This window comes from Aythya ferina (genome assembly GCF_964211825.1).
Source record: "Aythya ferina genome assembly, chromosome: 3".
Lineage (NCBI taxonomy): Eukaryota > Metazoa > Chordata > Aves > Anseriformes > Anatidae > Aythya > Aythya ferina.
This window is the reverse complement of record NC_140298.1, coordinates 115,496,483-115,520,240: the sequence shown is the minus strand read 5'-3', so window position 1 is coordinate 115,520,240 and position 23,758 is coordinate 115,496,483. Positions and strand designations below refer to the sequence as shown.

Here is a 23,758-nt window from a genome sequence, read left to right as displayed (position 1 = left end):
CCGTTCTCCACCCAGCCTGTATTTGTGCTTGGGATTGCCCCAACCAAGATGCAGGACCTTGCACTTGGCCTTGTGACTTGATCTTCATGAGGTTCGCACAGGCCCACCTCTCAGGCCTGTCCAGGTCCCTCTGGATGGCATCCCTTCCCTCCAGCATGTTGACTGCACCACACAGCTTGGTGTCATCAGTAAACTTGTCACTGATGACACCAAAAAGCCTCCATGAGAGTCTCCAGATTGTGGGCACACATAAAATGCACAAGAGGAGCTGATGCTGTTCATTTATTCATAATAACTGACCAGATGGAGAAACCCATAACCTACTCTGAGTAGTTGAAACTTTTAAAGGAATGGTTTAATCACTAAGCTATTAAGGCAAAAGATGATCATCCAGGAAATCAGGGTTGCAACAATACCAGCAAACTTGACTCTATCAAGTAGACAAACACACGGAATTAAAATATCCCTATTAGAGAAACACCTAGCACACATTTTTGGCTACCACACTTACAAGAATTTCCTATTCACAGACCTAATAGGATTCATGGACCATTCTCAAAACAAGGTTTGTCTGTGGTCAACCTGTATGGGGCAGCAGGAAATGGCTTAACTGGGCTTGATTTAGTGGTTTGAATGGGGCCAGACTATGACAGTTGATCTTAAAATCAGAGAGAGTGTTTTTCAGAAGTTCAGTTTACTCTAAATAGATATATCTCAAGAGTCATAGTCCCAGAAGCATGGTATGAAAAAGAAGAACAAATAAAAACAAAAAATAAACAAGAAATGTCAGATATAAGTTTCTATCGTCATCTCTTCTTCCTCCTCTCTCCTTCTGTAGCTGAAAATTGTAAAACAAAATACTTATAAAAATCTTTTCTATTCTAGATGTTGATCATTTAAGCTGAAATTTCATCAACTCATGTTCTCACAACATTTGTTGAAAACAAAAACAAAACAAAACAAACAAAATCAGTGAGAGGGCTGCAGCATTACCTATTCATTCTACATATGATTTCCAGGCATTTACAACATATTTTGCCATTCTTCTCCCTCCTCTCATGTACTGTTTGTAGATGCAACAAATTCAAGTAAATTAGAGCACTCAGAAAATCTGTCATGTTAGATATAACTGAAGGGAGATACTTATCAAAAATTTGATGATAGAATACAACAATGGCTCTAGAATTAAATTAATAGCTTCTTGAGGTACCTCCATCTTTGGAAGACAGTCTGTCTGCAACTGTCTTAAGGCATTAAATAGAGGTGAAACAGAAAAAAACACCTGGAAGTGTTCCATCTGAGAATTTAATAGAAATTGCCCTGAAAAAAAATGCACATTAACACAAAGAACAAGCTCCTGTAGGAGATTGTAATGAATCTTATGAAGAAAAGAAAAATAATTTTTCATTTTGAAGCACTTAACAACTACTAAGAAAAAACAAACTCTTTTTTATTTTTTAGTGAAATTCTACAGAACTTTTTCATAACTGGCTGATTTTCAAGGATGAGTGATGAAATAAGTACAAGTTTTGCAGTCAATGAATAAGTTGTTTAAAACCCTTGCATTGCACACCTAAAAGAGAGGCTGTGCAACAAGCACTGCAATCCATCTCTGAACTGGGCTGGGATTTACTTGATTTGAAATGTACTTGAAGCAGAGGACATGCCTAGTGTGCTACAAATATTAGGAACCTGTACTTAGCTTCCATGCTGACAGAGACCCTGAAAGCTCCCGTTATGCAGGGTGGGCTGACATATTAAATAGTAGCCTTAAAAAGGGGTTAAAATAAAAGGGGGAGGAGGTGTGGAGGGTCATCAATACCATCTTTTGCAGTGCTCTGATAAAGGTCCCTGAAAAACGTGCTTTAAAGAAGCCAGCCAGCTTTCATCTGAGAAGGTCAGGAGGGGAAAGAAACCGTTACGGCATGCATAAAGAGTGTATAACTTTCAGTTTGGATAGTGTCTTACCTGATGAATTCTGATTACATCCTCATTTGACTCCCTTAAACTGTTACTAAATGTTCTTTAACACCCAGTGAACTAAACACATTGAGAAGAACTTAGTTTGAAAGCTATTATCGTATTCATTTCTTTTACACTTCTGAGAACATTGCTTATGGCACCTTACGAATTCCTGTGAATTCCCTTTTTAGTACCTTAGATAGAGGGTGTGAAAGAGAATATGATCAAAATTAATGCTGAAACATCTCCATAGGCAAAAAACTGCCTGGAAAATCAGGCCTTCAGGAGAATTCACTGTTCAGCTTTGGCTTTACATTCACAGCTGAGTGTATTTTAAGTGTTTTATATGGAAAGTAACAGATACGAGCACTTAGCTTACCAGTGAATTAGGAAATCCTACTGCTCTCCCACTTCATGCAAAGTTTTGGACCAGCAGAGAAGAGATCATATGCAATGTGTAAACAGGGAAGACTGTTTTTCAAAGATAGACTGTCCTATTAACAACAGCCTGGAAGATCTGCAAGCGAAGACCTTATGATCATACACCAATGATCAGATACTCTTTTGTAAGTAACTCAAATTATAATAGTTGGAGTGGAATTTGGACCCAAATTCTGGGTCAAAAGACTCCACTCCTTTTACATGCTAAAAAGACCTAACTTGGATGTAAAGTTAAATGCCAGCAAAAGTACTGCTGTTGAGAGGAATGTCACTAAATGCTCAATACTCAGAAACAAATGCATCTGGGATTTAGATAATTATACAAATGTTAGTGTATAATTCCTGTATTACAAGTTCTTAGAAAACTTTATTACGAGAATCATGGTGAAGCAAGAGAGAGCATGGCTTTCCCATCCTTTGAAGAACTAAAGAGCAAAGGTGCAAAACTGCAGACTCTGAAAAGTTTTGCATAATAAGATCATCACTGAAGCAATTTGCTAAATTTATAGATGTAACTTTTTTTCCTAAATTCATATTCCCATTGATGTTATGAGAACCAATCTTCTTTTTTAATGAATCATTTTAGACAGCCAGAAGATAGTAATGTGCAAAGTGGATGGTATTTCAATTACCTTATACCTGGTTTGGGGCTTGCCAGTTATGATTTCCTTGCAATTAGCTTAGAGCTCTCTTCACGTGCAATCTTTTCTGATGAGTGCAATGTCCAATCAAGAGATAGTATCATGACATCATTTGACACAAGATGGTTCTGAGAATAATCAGTCAAGGGAGAAGATTTGAAATGTGGAGAGTAGGTTATGTAGAAATTGGACCAAATTTGTTTCATCTAACTTTCATCATGTACAATGCGGATAGCTATAAGTGCAAACTCCCCGTAGAGAGAAAGAAGAAAGAGAAAAATAGAGCAAAAAAGGTACTTTTAGGAATCAGTTCATCTCATTACAAACAAATGCCTCAAAGAGGTCAAATCAATTATTTTTTTGTAAGTGGCCATTCATCTCTGAAGGATTTGCAGAGACCAGCCCTGCGGACACTTTAATTCAGACAAGATGTGTCCAATGGTTGGTGTCTATTTACTGATATGATCTGATGAACATCACCATTTACCATCTCTCTTAGGGTATTAGTCTGACCTGAGACAAATAAGCTTGGATGTTTTCTCTCTCTTCTAGAGCAACCCTGGCCAGCTGAGAGTTAATGGCAGAAGTAAGAAATGCTGGGTGCCTTTGCTGTCCACACAATACCCAGATGGCATTAATCTGGTATTCCCAAGGCTTGCATTTAGATGGAGAGAAATATCTTGGTTTCTGAAATTCTGCGTTGTTTTCAAACACTTCATCACATAGCTTTCATCGGAGGCACTTGGTCTGCATGCATATATATTTTTTTTTTCCCTCCTAATCCTGTTGATTGCACTGTATTTTAAAGTCAGATGAAAGGAAGAGCAAGCAAACAGAGTTTTTTCCAACACTTTGATGTCACTAATGTTCTGTCAACTGGCTTATTAAACCATACACTCTTAGTACTCTAAGCAAAAGCTTGAGTGCTTTACAAGGTGTCTAAAAATATACTGTGATCCTTAAAAGTATGATCATACTTATTGGACAAGACACTAAATAAAAGATGATGCTCAAGACCTCTTTTATATTTTATTCACCTCTACATATAAGTTTAATCAGGGCAGCAGAATTTTCCATTCAGTCATAGTCAGTTAGGAAAGTCTTGCAGAGTCTGGAGGTGAGGCTTTTACACTCTGTATTTTAAAAGCTGTTTAAACAACAACATCTAGCTAATTTCCAGCAAGGAGCAAACTGGAATGAAAATGACACTGAGAGAAGAAATTGCTTGGAGCATTATTTTGTTGCAACAGAATACAACAATCCCACAAAGGAACAAGGGGATCAGTGTTTAAAATCATGAGTCTTATACATAGTGCAAAGAAGCTAAAAATCTGCATCAGATAAAAAAAAAAAAAAAAAAAAAAAAAAAAAAAAAAAAAAACTGTTGCTGTGCTGACTCTGACTCTTCCATGTCTTCCATGTTTCCATGTTCTTCAAAGAAAGTATTTTGCTGATCCTTTTGTCTCCAGACTGTCTATTAGAATAAAAATTATTATCTGGAGTCCTAAGAAATTACTTTCCAAATTACTTAGCCTTTTCTGGGACTCCAAAAATGAGAATATAGTACTATTCTCCCAAATTTGACATAAAGTCTCTTAAAATAATGTGCACAGGTTTATACAAACATTTTATATTGTGATGAACTTCTCTTTCTGTTGACATAAACAATGTTTTATCTTAGTGGGGCTGGGATGTTGTATTATTTTTTCCTCCAAATAAACAGCAAGTTTTTCCTTACTATTTGCTTATTACCTTATCTCAGACTTTTTTTCCCCCTTTTGCTGCTGAATAGTATTTCCAATAAATCTGGGTCACAAGAGTAATGAGAGGTAGCTTCAGAAGACGAGTAGCTCTTGCTCTTTCCCTGCTTTTTGTTTGGTAATTTAAGCCTCTGTAGAGCTTTTAATCCCAGATCTCTGGATGGGATTCAACAGGCTTAGCAACAAAACATAAAAGCTTACCAAAAGCACCCCAGAAAGGACTCCATTCTGTCTGTCTTTTTCCTAGATGATCGCTTATTTATCTGACTTTCCTATATATCATTTTTAATTACTTTTCCACAATTTTTGAAGCCACATATTGTTGCCTTTCATTTTGAAAAAAAAAAAAAATTAAAATAAAAAATAATCATCTAGCTTGATAAACCCATGGAGTCATGCTGAATGGGGAATCTGCATTTCTACTTCCAAAGGCAGCCTCCAGGTCAGTAGATGAAAACTCTGAGGTCAAAATGTTGTCAGTAATGAGATCTCAGGCATTTCAAAAGTTCACATAGCTCTTTGTACATTGCAGGAGAATCCCTCTGTTTCCTCTGGTGCTGTTTCATGCTAATTTGGAAGCTGCAAACTGGCATGAAACATTTCAAATGAAACATTAGTTCATCTTGGATCCTAATTTATCGCTTTTGCAGAGTGCTGCGGTTGAAGTTGTTGAATTCTTAAGAAAGATAGAGACAGCATAGGCAGCTGGAATTCACCGCAGTGAAATGAAGAGTGAATTAATTGTGTATATACCAAAGATATCCTTTACATGAAGTGAAGTTAGGCACCTGTTATTATTTCCTGCTTCATATTTTTGATAAATACTCCCATTATAAAAGGTTTAATAAACTAATTTGTTTGAACTTTTTTTTTTCTTTTTTTTTTTCTTTTCTTTATGAAATGACTTATTACAGTGGTAGGCACAAGTTAAAAGCCATGAGGCTTGGTCACCTTCTTCTAAAAGTCTTAAGATTAACTCACCTGATTGTGACAAGCTATTCCTATTTTGTAATACATGTTGTTGCAGGAGAGTGGAATGTGCTTATCACTGTAAGAGAAAGCTTCAGACCCTGCCATCAAGAAATTCCCAACTAAGCCCTCAAAAAAAATTTGACTCCCACAGTCCAACACATGGATCAAGTCTCTGTGAAACAGTAAGCCTTGATAATCTTGAACCTTCAATATTTTTATGACAAAACACTTTATTTGAGATTCTAAAAGATGCACTTTCAACATAGCATTTGACTGTAATGTCCATAGCTTGCAAGGACACAAGTGCTAGGTAAAAGTTAAAAAAACCAAACAAACAAAAAAAAAAACAAAAAAAAACAAACAAACAAACAAAAAAAACATAATAAAAACATAGAAACTGAATTTATTTTCTTTTCAAAATTGGTGAAGTTTTCTGGTAAGCCTAATAACTAGTAGTTAGCGTATGTTCTGAAGTATGAGAACCATTTAAATCTATTATTATTATTATTATTATTTATTTTTTAATATATATCTTTTGGAACTAAACATTTACCTTTTTTCATATGATCACAAGCCTATTTATGCAGCATCTGTCGTCCAAGACCCAAGTGGTTAAGAGAAGCTTGGATCCTTTCTGAGCTGAACCTGAACTCTGAACCTTTTGAGTTTTGTCTGTCATTGATGTTTGTATCCTGCTGGATGTGTAGGCAAATTAGACTTCCAATCCATCAGAAACAACACGGAGATGCAAGAAATGTTATTTTCTCTGCTTTGTACTCCTTTAAACAAACACCGAGCGTTAAGTTATAATTACAATCAATATTTTTGCCATGCCTGCTTAGCCAAATAATATGTATTTCACTCAGTGCACTTCAGGGATTTATCTCTGCAAGGCCTGTTTCTGCCCAAATCAGTGTGTCTTTCCCTTTGATATTCCCACAGTGTTCACATATACCCTCAAACATACACAGCCCTGGGTAATATGTCTCCAATGCGATGAAATCAATGGGAACACAGCCTTTTTTGCCTGACAGTATTGTCAGGGTGTATTATCTGGTTTAGACTGTGGCTTCAGTTCATAGCAGTCGTCAGTTAAATTTCCCTTTCTGAAGCTGAGCAAAGTGTGGTAATGTCACAGCCACAGGCGACTGCCGCTCACAGGACGGTTTACCGGTGGAGCTTAGCCTCCTGGCTTGTCACAGTGTATATATCTCAGGGTCTTCTTTTCCTTCCTACTCAGAGGTTTCCAAGAATGTTGCCTGGAGCAGTCATGGGATGCAAAAAAAGAGAAATTTTTGTTCTGCACTTAGCAACATTACCACACTTCACACTCAGTTTCTGATAAGGGGAAATTTAACTGACTGCTCTGAACTAGATATACTAGATAATACACTCTGACAGTGCTGTGGATAAAGGCTGGCAAACCTACTAATTTATATTTCATTATCTCTGCACTTGGCTTAATCTGTTATCTCTTACTAAACATTAGAAAGCTCACAAGAAGAGCTGCACTGAACAGCAGAAAGTGGAACCACAAACATCTCTTGAACACAGGGTGGCTTCTGTGCCAGAGGGTAGATGGGACATTTTGGCTACCCATCCACCCCAGAAATTCAACTGCAACACTGATGCATTGTCTGTTATAAAACAAGGTCTGTATCCCTATACAACCACCTCTCTGCCAATGCAGAGCTTTATTTCTTCTCTGGGTCTCTGAAAGGGCATTCATTCCATCTGTAGGTGTTCAAGATAGAGGTTCATCAGGATAGCTGTGGTTGTCAACACAGCCCACAACTCCAGCTATTTCAGAAGTGGGTGATACACACAGATCTAAAACGTGCCCTTATTTTCCATTCTCCAAGAAATGGCAATATGAGTCATTCTAGGTGATGATCAAGTTTTAATTTCCTCCAACCTGGAATGCAAAATTCAACATCTTGCACAAGCCTAACCTGTTCTTTGTCATAGTCATTTAGTTTCGATGAGGATCTTATTCTCATTAGTACAATGAACAGGAATAATCTGAGAGTCATCTCAAAATGAATACCCAGAGAAGAATATCCAGTATTTGTTACAGTGGATTATCCACAGGAAAAACTTTTTCCATCTGTGAGTGAAGTTAGGACATGAAACCACGCCAAGAAAAATAACGTTACAACCCAAAATTTACTTTATTACTGGAAAGACAACCACACCTTCTGAGGGAGTTTTAATTACTGCTGTATAGGTCCAAGAACTCTGTTCTCTATGATCTGCAGTGAAACTATCATCATGATACTGAGCTAAAATATGAGAGGTAAATTATGTCTATAAATTATATAACAGAATTTTTTCAACCAGGCTCCAAGAAAATTCATAAAATCAAGATATTTCTTTCTGCCCTGAGAGAAGTATGCTTGATTGCTCTACAGTCGAGTCCCTACTTGCCATAGTCAAGAGTACCCACTGACAAATTCATTATTGAGATGTCTGACCTAGCTCCATACCTTCAGGCACAGAAAAGCTGTGAACAGGTTTCCAGTATCTTAGTGACTGCTCTCACCAATGGGATACTGGTTGAAAAGAGACTTCATCCTCCTGACTGACTAGAGCTCACAGATATAGATCATTTTTCTCTCAGTCCTACTAATCTAATCTCATAAAAGACCCGAAATTGGTTGCTGTTTAGAAAAAGTAATTTTTAATTCCCAGATAGTGGAACTGAAGCTCTGAAGTCATCACCAGCAAGACATGAAAAAGGTAGGGATGCTGAGGGTCATTTCAGTCATTTCAGGGTCTTAGATATCATTCTTAGCTCAAACTTTCTAAGATAGCTGAGAAGATTGCAAACACATTTTCTTCTAATTACAGTTTTAAATAACTGTAGGTCATCAAATTACTGCTGACTCATAATAAAAGCTTGATTTTGACTAATTTCATGCTCTTAATGTTTTGGAAGACATTTCTGCAATGTCAAAAAAAATCTGTTCTAACATGTATAAAAAAATCTTAATTACTTTTTGTACAAAGTGAGTATTTACTTTGAAATGCAAAATAAGTAAATAAAAAGCTAAAATCAAAATGAGAACTCAAATATATTAAAAACAAGCAGTTTGATTTACTTAATATTTTGGTTTTATCTCTCAATATGTGATTTAAACAAATCAGCTTTCTATTGGTCTTGGATGCAAAGAGCTCAATGGTTCAAAAGTTTTTGTGAGGCTGGGCCAATGGTTCTTTTATTTGTAATAATGGAACCTGTAAAATAAGACAGGTAGATAGATAAATGAAATCATATAGATCAATATAATCTGCTTTTCCACCATGTAGTTATGTAGACCAGATAATACTTCAATTTGTTACTTGTATGTGTAATAATCTTTGTATCTATATTTATTTCTTCATTTCGCCTTCGTTATGCTCATTCTTTTTCATAATAAGAACAGTATGTGTCCCCTTATTACTACTGCATTTTTTGCTTTACAAAAGGCTGGCTATTTTTTTTTTTTTTAATTTCTTTAGTTTTGGGGCCAGCATTTATGCCATTTCATGATGTTTTCACATAAAAATAAGTTTGTTTGCTAGTTTTCCCTACACTCTCCGTTATGGATTGTCTATTGTTTGTATCTATTTCATCAGAAGTAATATACAGTGATCTCCTTTATAGAATGACAAATATTTTAACCTATTTTAAACATATTTTTTCCACTTTAATCTTAAGGAAACCCAAAATGAACTTTCAGATCTTCACAGAATCACAAAATGAAATCTTAATTGATGTTTATTTTTGTTTGCTTAGATTTCTAACATTGATGGTCTTCACCAATCAACTTTTCAAATCAATGTAAATAAAGTGATTTACCTTTACATAATTTTAAACTATAGAAGCTGTTTGTTTTATTTTATTTTTTTCATGATTTATTGACTGACAAATTTGAAAGAATGTTTTTAGGTTAGGATCTTGCTTTCTTTCACTTTTAATGTACACAGGCAGAGATTTTCTCCTACTAAGCTGTCCTTTTTGACTGGATCAGCATTCAATAAGCACATTGTGAGCCACTGATGGATAAAGACTACATGATATCTGTCTGCAGTGGGTTTACGTGGCAAGGTTTTGGTAGCAGGGGGCCACAGGGGTGGTTTCTGTGAGAAAGATCTAGAAGCTGCCCCATGTTTGGGAAGGGCCCCATTGTTTTCCAGAGCTGAGCCAATAAGCGATGTTGTTTTGCGCCTTTGTGGGAGCATATTTAAGACATGGAAAAAAACACTGCGCCACACAGCAGCCGGGAGAGTGAAGGGAGTGAGAAACAGCCTTGCAGGTGCCAAGGTCAGTGTAGAAGGAGGGGGAGAGGTGCTCCAGGCGCCGGAGCAGAAGTCCCCTGCGGCCTGTGGTGAGGACCATGGAGAAGCAGGATGTCCCCCTGCAGCCCATGGACTACCACGGTGGAGCAGGATTCCATGCTGCAGCCCGTGGAGGAGACCACGGTGGAGCAGGTAGCCCTGCACCGACGGAGGCTGCCGCCTGTGGAAGACCCCTGCTGGAGCAGATTCCGGGCCGAACCTGTAGCCCGTGGAGAGGAGACCATGCAGGAGCAGGTGACCTGGCAGGAGCTGCTGCACGTAGGGGAGCCAGGTTGGAGCAGTTTTCTCCTGTGGGATGGACCCCATGGTACGGACCCATATCTGGAGCAGTTCTGGAAGAGCTGCTGCCTGTGGGAAGCCCACACCGGATCAGTTCATCAGGGACTGCATCCCGTGGGTGGGACCCCACAGCACAGGGGATGAGAGTAACCAAGAAGGAGTGGCAGAGAAGAAGTGCTGTAGACTGACCATAACCCCCATTCCCCCGTTCCCCTGCGCCGCTCGGGGGGAGGAGGTGGAAGAGGGTGGATGGGGGGGGAAGGTGCTTTTGGTTTCTTTCCTTTGTTTCTCACTTCTCTAGCTCGTTAGTAAGGAGCAATAAATCTTACTATCTTCTTATGCTGAGTCTGTTTTGCCCGTTACAATAATTATTGCGTGATTTTCTCGTCCTTATCTCAATCCTTGAGCCCTTTTCACATATTTTCTCCCCATTCCTCTTTGAGGAGGGGGAGTGAGAGAGCGGCTGTGGTGGAGCTCGGCTGCCCACTCGAGCGGAACCACGACACTGTCTTTTTAGATAAAAAACCCTCTGAAGTATATCAATGTGTGTTTAAAAACAAAATATGAAAAACAATATTAGATCCCATTTAAAGGAAAATTAATGGCATATAGTCCATGCACTGGCTAGCTGTGAGTCTTCCACAAGATGGCCAACATCTTTTTCCCACCCTGGCTAATATTTTTTACTTTGCCATTTTTATTGATCATTCTGACTGAAATCCAGGGCATGTATTAAAAGAAAACAATTTAGTCTGAATATGAAATCACCAATCTCTGTTTAAGAACTAGAACACACTAAAGTTGAGCAGGAAAGAAAGAAAGAGGTAGATTTTGTGTATGTATGTTCAGGATGCAATTCAAATTATTTGTATGTTCAGAGATCATCAAAGCACTTACTTAAGTAAGCTCAATGTGAATGCGAAGACTCTGTGATTGCTTTTTGATTTTTTATCATTCTATTAATCTGTTGCTAACCCATGTAATATTCATTCACTTAATATTTCTAGAACATGCATAACATATTGAAAAGATGGTACGGGTGTAAACACACCAGATTTTAAAAATAGGTGATCTGCATTCAGTTGCTGTCTTGGATATAGATTTCCTGTGTGTCATAAGTCAAATGGTTTGTTACTTCTATACCTGTTTTTTACATGGGGTAGCCAGTCTGTTCCTCACAGGGGTATATCAAGAGAGATAAATTTTATAATGATGGCGAACTCCACTGGACAGGGAGTAAAGGTGGCTTTGAGCTGAATGCTGTCAATTAGGATAGCCGCAGGGTTTGTCTAAATAACGTACGGCTTCTCATAGTCATCATGACATTAATGAGCTCTGACGGTGCCCCAGTTTTGGCCTTGGCCTGCCTCTCTCTTGCTTCCACACTCATGGCCCAGCTCCTCTCCTGTCAGATGAGGATGGATGTCGTGATAGAACTGAGCTCCTTTTCATTTGTCAATGGTGTTTGCTTTGAATTTGGCATGATCCCCTGCTTTGGCATGATTTAACAGGATTATCTTCGAACTCAGCTGGCTGCAGACTTTGTCCCTTATGTGACAGTAAGAACACAGACTCTGAAAACATCCACAAATCCATATCTCAAAACTCCATAGAACATCTTCTCTTTAGGGAAAAGCTCATCATAATCACAAAAGATGTTCTGACATCTTATAACAGGCTTCTAGAGGAGGAAAGTCAAAGGTCTGTTCCATACCTCCCTGGAAAAGCAGAATTTTTTTAGCTGAAGGTCTTAGATTACTTCAAGATGACGGCAATGTCCTGGGGTGTAAAGGAAGGTTAATGAGAAAACTCCTCTATAACATGAAATCTAGAGATAAGTTTGGGCATATAAAGAGGAGTAAAAATGAAACCACACCAAATCTAGACTTTTCAGATGTATAGAAGTACATACGTAATCTGAGCATTAACAAGAGAATGCTAATAACGAGTATGAGAAATTCAGCAGGAATATTATTATTATGGCCAAATACTTTAAATACTTAAATGCATAAAACCAGGAAGTACTTAAACACTTTAAAAAATGAGAAGAAATGGTATTATTTTGGCTGTTTCAAACTCCTCTAAAAAGAATGTCAGATTAAAAATGGTAACCGTGCATCCTCATGTCTTTTATTTAACACAGTAACTGTTAGGAGCAAGTTTATTTGTCCATGATATCTGAGTGTATTTGAACATATATCCATCACAATATTCTACAGTATTCTGGAGTAACAGTTTCCTATATTCCGTTACTGGATTAATTTTACCTTGTTTAAAACATTTAAATATTCAGCACTCTCTGTCCTGGTGTTTGGACAATCACTTGGGAGGCTGGAAAGCTGTTTTTCAGCCTATGCTCCAGTGGATGTCCCATCTCTTTGCATCTCTTTATGAAAAGAGAAATAGTATGCTGCACACTAGTGATGTAGATATTCTCTTATGACGTGAAAGAAAAAGGGTTCAAACCCCTTTGTGTGAAAGAGAGGAATGGCACTGATTTTTCATGTTTAAAGTAAATACCCTGCTTACTCAATTGTTCAATTAAAAGAGGATAACCTCTGACAGTGATGTGAGTCAGATGTTACTTTTTTTTTTTTTTTTTTTTTAAGTATCTAAATCTTTGTTTTACATTAGATGGAAAAGTTCATGTAAAGACATACGTTTTACTAAGCTAAGTAAAGTCTTCAGTTAAACCAAATCTTTTTTCTCATCCTCTTTCCTGGTTGTGTTGCTAAACCCCAAATGAATTATGATTACAGTTGAACTTGATCTAGGAATCAATCTTCATTTTCCCAAACAAAATAATACAAATATAATAAAATAATAAAATAAAATAAAATACCCACAGTGGACAAAAGAAAAGGGAATGACAGCAAGAGATTAAAAAACTGATTATGCAGTCCAATGGAAATCTGAGGAAATGACTTTTGCAAGCTGTTTCTGGACAGTTTCTTGGTAGTACAAGACTGTATTTGTCAGGAGGAGAAAGAAATCCCTCAGTAACTGAGAAATATAATGGTGGGATTTCAGAGAAGTCTTTCAGCTTTCTAAGTGGATGGGACAGATCATGTCTTATACTCTATGGAAAGAATCTGCATGATGATAGGTCCTGCATTATAGACATGTCCTTATCAAAGATGACACTTGTGTCCTGAGCTCAGTGACAGCAGGACAGTAATACTCCCCACACTGTGGAGGATAAGAGGTGGCAGAAAAGCCCTGCAGGCAAAGAAAAAGGGTTTGTCTTTTAGGCAGTCTCAACATCATTCCTGCACAGGCAATTTAGGCATTATAAATTGCCTAAAATGCAAAGACTCTGTCTTTGCATGTAAGTGCAAGACAACATCCATACGGTATTGAGTTTCTAAGGCTTACATGTATAATGCGCAAAGGATTTTTTTCAGACCTGCTTTGATACAAATTTCTCCCACTCTATAATCATGCTGACTAGGATTAAATTTCACCTAAATTTAAGGTCAGTAACAAAACAGGAACTTGCCGATGGTGGTGGAGTGATCCAACTTGACTAACTTGACTATTTTACTTTTCTACATGAAGTCGATTGCACAGAAATGATTATTTCTTGCCCAAATGGCTACAGAGACAAGCTTGGATGACCACCTCAGATGTAGACATTTACAGTTCAACAAATGAATTCTGGTCATAAATGCTATGTAGTACAGTACACTGCTATGTAGTACAGCTAGTACACTGCTACCCCATGCCATTAAATTCCATGGTAGTTTTCTCTTGGTTTCAATAGGCAATAAAGTATCATGGTATTTGTTGTAGGTAAGATCCTCACTGTAAAGCAAGAAAATTTTAAGTTCAGATTTTGGATTCAGATTTTGCTGTCTATCTGTTCTTCTCTCTAATTTCTGATAGATGGTCACTCATCTTCAGTTTGCAGTATCCAGGATTCCTCGGGGCATTATTCAGGGCCCATTACCTTTTTAGCTCTAATGATATCCTGCCAACAGCAATCCTCTATGCATGCCATTTATTCCATTACACTAAACAGGGGTAATTTGGTAAATTGAGTGTTTAAGTAGCCTTAAGGTAATTTTTTTTTTTTTTTCCTTTGCAAAATGTTGATATTCCATTTGTGTTCCATTTGGCCTTAGTAGATTCTTCTATCTTTGGAAGAGCTTATTTTCTTTTGTTTTTAATTGTTCATAAAATAGAAAGGTTAACTAAAGCCCACAAACAAATGTTAAATAAAACCAAAATCAAGCTATCATTAAATTAAGATCTTGGATTTTTTAGATGTAACTTTGGGTAGCTTCATACTCCATGTTCTTACTGAGTTCCTAATCTCTCATTTCAAAGCATAAGGGGAAGTTATAGAAAATTATCTAAATTACTGATTAAGGCCAATAGATTACGACTTTCACAGAGTAAAAGCTATAATAGATTCTTTTGATTAATAACTCTAAATAAAAATAAGCGAACTTGACTGTTCCAGTAAATTAGCTTTTTTTAATTTAGGATACTTTAAATTAGCTAAATGAACAAACACAAACTTCCGTGGTGCTCAGCACACTAATGAAGAGCTGCAAATGTTCTGAGTGTGTGAGAGACAATGATGAACTTATTGTGTTCTCTATGGTCCATAAAGTGGAAGAATAAATGGGAAAACTTAAGTGTTATAAGTAACATCATGGAGTGTTCAAAAGAGACTACACAAACTCTACTACCTTCAGTTGACTAGGACAATAAAATATATCCTGGAAGCTGAACTTCTAAACTGAACTAAACTTTTTTTTTTTTTTTAGGGGGAAAATGTCTAACTTCATTTCAAAACCAAATAAGAATGAATCAACTACATCCCCTGAATTTGCCCTGATGTTCAATTCTTTCAACCTCAAGAAAACTAACTCCAATTTAGTGGTTGAATTTGTTCCTTCAAATATTCCCAGCTCCCAAACAAATTTTTGTAAGCAACAGAACTATAGGATTGCTTGGGTTGGTATGGTTAACTTTTTGGGAATCTCCCTGTACAGAGAGAAACTAGTTGTCAATTTTTAGAGGGCTAAATTTGGTGAGATGAATGTAGAATAATGTAGAAGACTCTAAGTCTTCAAGGCAGGTACAAAAAAGAGGTGAGAGCTAAAGCTATATCAGGATGTTGTTCCTTGTCTTTTCATCCAGACGTAGATAAAAAATTCCTTCTCCTCATATTCCCTCCCTGGAAGAGTAGTTTTATCCAATGACTAAATGCCACAGAGAGTCTATCTTATATAAAAGCCTTCTTCATATTGCTTCTCTTTTCCAACCAATAAATTATTTGTTTAGGAAAGTCTTAGAGCCACAGAGCATAATTAGTTTTTGAATCAGGTCCTCAGGAATGCTGTGACCCACAAACAAGCAACATCAAGAAATATTTTAATTTCCTCTAGATCTCAGAAGAGATGTTTGTAATTATTATTATTTTTATTCTACAATGACATGTCCATTCCCCTAAAAGTATGCTCTTTGATTGCATATCCAGAGGACAGTTGGCCAGAAAATCACAGGTGGCTAGAGCTTCAAGCTAAAAAGATTGTAGTCCTCCATAAATATGCGGCTGTTAGCTTCCAGGGCTTATTGCTCTTAGTTAGGGTCACTGAGCCTTGGGGACAAGAAAAACACAAAGGTCAGATTCATCCTATTTAATTGTAGCTATATAGAAATTAGCATTCAGTCAATTGCCTAGTTGAGGTCTCGGTCAATTGAATGAGAAAAGCGCATTCAGAAGATCACTCATTCCATCCTCAGACTAAGTCTATGACCTTTAGGAGAACCTTATCACACACAATTACTACCCAGAAAGAATAGAGTGGTTGCTTAGACCACTCTAGATGGGTAGCTTTATCTTGACTAAATTCAAGCAAAACTTGACCAAATAGTTATGTAAGTGTCCCAAAGCAGTCCAGCTTGATTGCTATTTAGCCAATTTTATAAAGTGGTCTCCCTAAGCACAGGACAAACTGGTCCAAAAGGATGCAGAACGCAGCACCCAAGGCACATGTACACCAGTGAGTGCTCTCAAAAATCCCAGGCTGTGGACAACACAAGTCTGAACTATTTCCACAGCAGCTAGTACCTTATTTTCTTCTGTGCTAAATTCCCTTCTTTTTAAATGCAGACACTCATATTTAAAGAGCTTGCCATAATTAATATTTTAATTCATGGTAGAGAGCTAAGCAAGGTTTGAAGTACTGGAAAAGCATCTGCTAAGCATGGATTCTTCCACCCATTTTGAACTTTTTGTCCTTTCAGGAGCTGAGATGTGTGATGTGAGTACATTTATGTACAGGGAGGGTGAGACTGGGGAAAGATGTAATCAGTCGTACAACATGCAGTGTACTTTCTACATTAAAAGTGTGTTTTCCTCTTTGCACAAAAAAAGAACAAATCATTCACATGGAAATGGAAAAGATCCCTGTGGTGATTAAAAACTCCAGTAGAAAGATACATATTTAATGAATAGATAACACAGATAAAGGGGAAGAATGCACTTACAGCAGAAAGCAGCTAGAATAACTTGAATGTATAGTCTTTATTGCAGTGTAGAATCAACTGAAAATATGGGCTTATTAAGTTGTTTAAGTACAAAGGCAAGACATTTAGGAAGGAGAATGGAAAAGCTGGGGGCATGTGAGTATAAAGAAGCATGTGATATTATGGATGCAACTACAGTTTGGCTAGAAAACAACACTGGGTGAATTCACATTCAACTATTGCTCTAGGAGAGAAAGTCAGGCTATAAAAGGAGATGGATTATGGCCTCTGATGCTTGAAATATAGTTTGTCTGTCTTGTATGATCAAGTACTTGAATTTTCTAGTCTACACTAACCAAAGTAAAAGTAAGAAATGCTTGCTTTTCTTTTCTTCTTTTATTTTAATAAGATATGTGTAACCCTGATGTCAGAGAAAATGAGCCCATTATTTTAAGGTACAGTTGTGGATAGATGCATAGGTACAATAGTATAATCTTAAATTTATTATGAGAGATATATGATCACCTTTGTTATAGAAAGTCTTGACTAGTGCTGGTTATGCTGTAATTTGTGCTCATGAACAACACGATAAATGCTTCTGGACCAAACAGTCCACCAGCAGCATGTGATGCTTGCAGATCAGAAAGTGTACTGTACCAGCCTGATCACCTCCAGGACAGGGATGTTTTGTTCCTACTATGACAATCATCAACAACCCTGATGGATGCTGCACTGCGTGCAGCCTGTCTTTCCTATTGCCCAGTATTCTAGGAGGAGCAGATGAACATGTGGTTGCACACCTTCTCATGTTGTGCTTCAGCATAGAGAGAAAGTGGGAAAAAGACAGCTCCTATGTTTTAACATTTAAATAGACCATTAGATCAGAGCTAGTTATTCTTCATCATCAGTAGAGCAGCTGACTTTAATTGCACAATACATCTGATCTGTTTTAAATTTTAGGATAGAAAAATCAGTATCAGGGAGATAGCAACACATCCAGGGATGTATAGTGAAGACCCAAGAAATACAAAGTTCAAGGTTGGATGATTAGAATAGGAGAAAAATAAGCATTAGATGGGCCTCCTCATTTTCTACCAGAAAAACAACAACAACAACAACAAAAACATAAAGAGCTTCTTTTTTTTTCTCCTGAAACATTGCTCTGAAAAACCTCAAACTCCATACTTTAAACTAAAAAGTCCTAATATTTTCAGGAGTTTTGGACATTTTATTAATAAAATAAAATAAAATAAAATAAAATAAAATAAAATAAAATAAAATAAAATAAAATAAAATAAAATAAAATAAAATAAAATAAATAAAAATTTTAAATTATTATTATAAATTTTAAATTATTTATAATTAAAAATTAAAAATTATAAAATAATAATAATAACAATAACAACAACAACAATAATAATAATAATAATAATAAAGAGAAATCCATGAAAACCTTAAAAAAAAAAAAAAAAAAGAAAAAGGATAGCTTTGGCCAAGAAATTAAAAATAAAGACTAGCAGGATTTTTTTTATTATTATTTATTATTTATTTTTTATCTGCCCTAGAGCCAGTAAGATGCTTCTTCTGGGATGTTTCTCCTGTCTTCTTACACCCCATTCTTCATTCTGTAGACATTTTTATAGTGAGTAGAAGAACTAAAATTATAATCTGAGCAAGTGTTCCTAAATAATAAATGTGCTCACATTTGGGGATTGTTTCAGGTGTGCTATAAACCTTTGTAAAACTGTGTGGGTAAATAAAAAGTTGGTATTAGTTGGTTATAATTAATCCCGATAGCTTTAAGGCAGTATCTTCCTGCTCCAGGGGTTCAGAGCTAGAGACAGCTAGAGAATCAGGGAGGGATTCTCACAGTACAAAACTGAACGGATATAGCAAATAAGTTTATTCAAACCTTAGTGATATCTGATGATTTGCAGGGTACTTGTTTCTTTTTGTCTGAGACCTCTGAGCAGCACTCTGCTGAGGAAATTAGCATTTTCCAAGCTTTGCTTTCACCCTGAAAATACATAAAATACAAGTCCAAAACATCTTAAAGGAAAGACTACTAGATAAATATATATTTATATATGTATATATATATATTTAAAATCTTGTTCTTTTATATTAATTTTCCTGCATTTATTGAAATTATTTGTCAAAGTACAATAATAAGAACCTGGACTGAAAACAAACAAACAAACAAACAAAAAACAACAAAATAAACCACTACTGAAATCCTGTAATTTGATCTAATTTATGCAGGCCATAGAAGTAATGCAGTTGGTCCCTGCCTAAAGTCCTAAAACGTACTCTCTAGAAACTTTACAGGAGATTTGAACACCTGATGGCTCAGGCTGCCTGTCTATCTATCTATTTGTCACTCTGTCCATCTAGATGGTTTACAATGGGAGGGAGATGGCCATTAAAGGAATGGTTAAAAGAAAAATTTAAAAGACACTGCATTATCCAACTTAAGTTAACTCAAATTCACAAACACATTGTCAAAACTTTACTACTGGCTTGGGGGGCGGGGGTGACTTCAAAACAGTCTGTCAATACTTGCTGCAGATAGGTATTCTGGGCTTCCTTGAAAAGTGGCTTTTGCAAGGAGCATGGTTACCACTCGCTTTTTGTAGTACAGCTACAAAAAACAGCTGCCAAGAACTTCCATGAGGCAAAGGATGATTAGCTTGGTCACAGTGAAAATATTCAGAATAATAATTGAAAATGCTCCATCAGAAAACGAAATCTCCTGCTGTGCATCACAGGTGGAAGGGACAAAACTGAGAATAAATAGCAAGTAACACATAAAAAAAAGCAAGTCCATACAGGAAAAGAAATCCAAAGGCCCTTGTGTTTGAAGTCCAGGTCAGAAATGCTCCAAGTGTGCAGTTGCCAAGGACATTCACTCCTTTCTTTCTCCAGTCAGTCTTACAAGTTATTGCCTGCAGAGCAGATAAAACAACTAAATGAAGATGAGAATCATCTTAGATAACTGAACTGAGATGTGTAAGAGACCTCTAGATTCAGTCTAAAGTCCATTGGAAAAGAGAGAAAATTGCAGAGGCAATTCATCTTCTAGCACATCTTAGAATAGATATGCACGATGGTATTTCTTCTCTAGAGGTGCTTCTTTAAGCCTTCCTTCAACGGTAAGATGGAAGTTAGAGTTAGGTAAAAAGTACTAGTGGTTCTAGACAAGGACCAAAAGGACCAAACAGAATTAAACTGTGAAAGATTTGAAAACACAGCCTGTTACTAGCTTAAAAAAGGAAAAGAACCAAAAGATCATTGGGAAACAAAACTAAAACTAACTACAGAAAAAAAAAGAAAAAAAAAAAAAGTATAAAATGGCATAAAAGGAAATAAAATAAAGCAAAACCATATCATTTTTTTCTGGATACCTCTCAACTATATGAAGTACCTTTAAAGGGTGTGTCCTGTCATCTAAAAATACCTATCTTCTGTGCTTGTCTATGGAGGTCATAATGACTCACCTAAACAGGACATAGAAATTTCAGTATCTAAAAGTTGGTGTAACGGATTCACATTTGAAAAATTGGCTACTTAGGTGGAAACATGTGGAAGAAAAGCCTTTCTTCCACTATGTTTCTTCAAGGTACAACTACAATAGACTGTACTGTAGAACAGATGAAAGAAGGCAATTTTAAGGCTTTATAGGAGAAGGCTTCAATACTTTGTAGGTCCTTCCAGCTCATGATATTGTATGATTCTGTGGCATATGATTCAGTATGATTTTTTATAAAATCAATATAGACCATTTAACAATAATTTGTCCACACAGTTTATATATTAAAGGGTGAGGTGGAAAGCTTGGAAATATTCAGAAAAAAATTAAAAGTTGTTCCTTCCAATACAACTAGAGGCTAAATTAGATATGTCAGCTCTGGATATGTACAGGTCTACATGTGTCAATGCCCATCTGCCGTATGTGAAAAAACTGCTACACACCAAGTCTTGTTAAACATGAGGCTTGTTCAAAAGAAGTATGGTATTAAAGTGAGAATATAACGAAACCTACTGTCAAATAAGCCTGTCTTCCTTTCCTAGGTCATTTGCCAGCGGCTTATTGGTAGCTCTCAGCCTAGGACCCATCTTTCCAACTTATTAGAGAAGATATTGAATCTGTCAGTGCATATGCGGTTATTTTAGGGTAACTAATTGCAGACTGTTCATCCAGCTGGACAACCAAAGCAATAATATTAAAGATTAATGCCCCAGTTCAGCAAATAACATGGGCATGTGTATAATCCCTTTGGCTTCACTGAGACTCACTTATAGATAGGCTTGTTGAACTGAATATACTGCTGAAATGGGCTCTTTAAAATGCCAAATACACATTCACTGATGGTATGCAAACAATTCTAAGAATTTTGACAAGATTATTAGCTTTGACAATGCAACATTTAAAGCTCAAATGTTGGTAGAGGATATAATAATGTTAAAGTATAAGCAGATGAAACCATAGATCTTATTGCTGATGTTTTGTGTTTTGTTTGTTTGGTTGGTTTGGTTTGGTTTTGTGTTTTGTTTTGTTTCATTTTCTCTGAAACAATTGATACTGACTGATGATGACATTAGTTTGGACATGGTCCATAAGAGAGTTCTTACATTTTTCCAATGGGAAACATCTCATATGATTTCAGCTATCTAAATGTGGGATAACTAATCTCAGCTAGAGATCAAAGATCCCTACATAGCCAAAGGACATCAGTAGTTACCTCAAGGGGGCAACTTATTTCATTTATTTTAGGATGCATTGTATTGCCCTCTGGAAGTACTTGTTTCTTTACATCAGTTACAAAGGGGCAAGACTATTTGCCCAGTTTGGGACTTCAAATGTTAGGTGCACTGAATCATATCTTACACACTCACCTTCTTATATTAGATTTTTTTCTTTAACTTTATACTTTAAAATTTCTGATATACATGTGCAGTAGAAAAACATAGAAATAGAAATAAGTACGGTAAATAAGTCTCTCTATCAACACCATTCCACTGCACTCACACCAAGATGGGTGCAAATATAAATGACAGTAATGTTTGGCCTGCCACTGACACCTATCCACACATAAACAGTCACAGTTTGATAAGAAGCTTCACGGTTTCTCTGAATTTTTAATTAGGACAAACTTGGTTTCTTTGAACTCCATCAAAAATAAAATTAAGAAGCCCAGCTTCATTTACCTTGTGTTGACTGTAATGAACATTTGAACATCCAGCATAGCCGCAGGTTTAGGTCTGTGGCTAATGCTGAGATGTTGGCAATCAGAAAAGTCTTGGGGCAAATCACACTTCTTTAACACCACAGGGATAAACTTAAGTGACAGACGTGCATGGGCTAATTACTTTTAATAGTTTCTCATTGTTCTGGTTGATGACACAGTGCTAAAAACCCATGCCCCCCTCAATAAGCCAGAATCTCACTAACATGGCACTACGTCTTTATTACTGCTTCGTTACTTCAGGGGAGCCGTGCTCTCTAAAATGCCTTTCCCTGTGGCTTAAAGTAAAGATTTTTTAAATAAATAAATACAGTTTATGTTGGGCATCTACCACTTGAAGGGCTAATGATTATTGACTACCCTCCAGCAGACATCAGGGAGTCTAGCCTCAGGCCCTTCTAGCTCGCCCCCAAACATGCCGAATGTTAACACATGTTTCTAGATTCTGGCTGGGATTGGACACAAACAAGGCAGTCAGAATGGACCATTTAGTGTACAAGTCAAGATGACAGATCTCTGCTTAATACAAGGAAGACAAAAATTCGTATCTTATTGAAAAAGGCAGAAGAGCCCCGGGTGCTTTCGCTTTGTGATTCTGCAGCAAAAAGTGGGTTGTGTCAATATAAGTCTATGTCACCAGCTCGCAGCTGCCACACTGAATTGACCCTGCTAGCAGCAGACAGAAAGGCCTTCCATTTCCAAATTCTCTCTAATGCTCATCTGTGAGAGCGAGCATGAGGTGGAAAAAAGCCAACAAGTTACTCTTAACTATGGGAGTGAAAAACAAAACAAAACAAAACAAAACAGCCTTAATGCCATGAGACTCTCTCTGCTGCCTATTACTAATGAAATGATAAGAAAAACTTTCCCATCTGAAAGCATTTCAGAGGATGCTTTGACAATGTGAGCTTTCTGTTTTGTAAATCATGTTCTTGTAATTCCTTGCAAGTCTCCCGATCCTCCTCAGATAGAGCAGCACAGTATTAAATATTCTTGCAACGCTCACCAGAGCTTAATTACTAAAAGTTGAAACATCTTATAAACTCTATAATCTTTTTGTTTTTCTTTTCTTTCTCTCCCCCTCCCCCCCTGCCCCTGGGTATTTCCCAAAGAAAAGACACACACACACACACACACACAAAAATAAATAAATCATGCACAAAAAGTATTAGTTAAGACCACATTTCCAAAGGGGGAAAGTAGACAAACAATTCTGAAATGAAAAAATATAATATTTCTTGATTGCAATTTAGTTTAACATGATAGAAGCCACCGATATGTCTGTTTCTCATGTGTGTATTTTACTATGCTCAGATGTTTACACTGATGAAAAGATTTAATTGAAAACCAAAAAAAAAAAAGCTCCCAAGTTCCCTAAAGTGGAAAAAAAATATAGAGATAGAACTTTAATTAGTTCAAATAGACAGAATTACATTGATTTCTGGAGAGGTATGATAATTTAGGGAAGCTGAAAATCTGGCTAAAATTATACAGGTATTTAAAGTACATTCTTTTAATAGACCTGCCTGAAGTCCATGAGAAAGTACTAAATATATATATATGTGTGTGTGTGTGTATACATATATCAGATATTTTTTTATTTTTATTTTTGCATGCATCAGATCAACCTGTT

General features: G+C 36.6%; 1 protein-coding gene across 1 annotated transcript in view; it reads left to right on the top strand.

The window, feature by feature from the left end:
• The first annotated feature begins 10,737 nt into the window (after window positions 1-10,737).
• The window catches only part of LOC311433922 (uncharacterized protein), a 104,603-nt gene continuing 91,582 nt past the window's right edge, over window positions 10,738-23,758 (top strand). The window contains exon 1 of the mRNA XM_084513639.1: window positions 10,738-10,903. The gene's annotated coding sequence lies outside the window, so the exon portion shown is untranslated. The remainder of the gene's footprint in view (window positions 10,904-23,758) is intronic.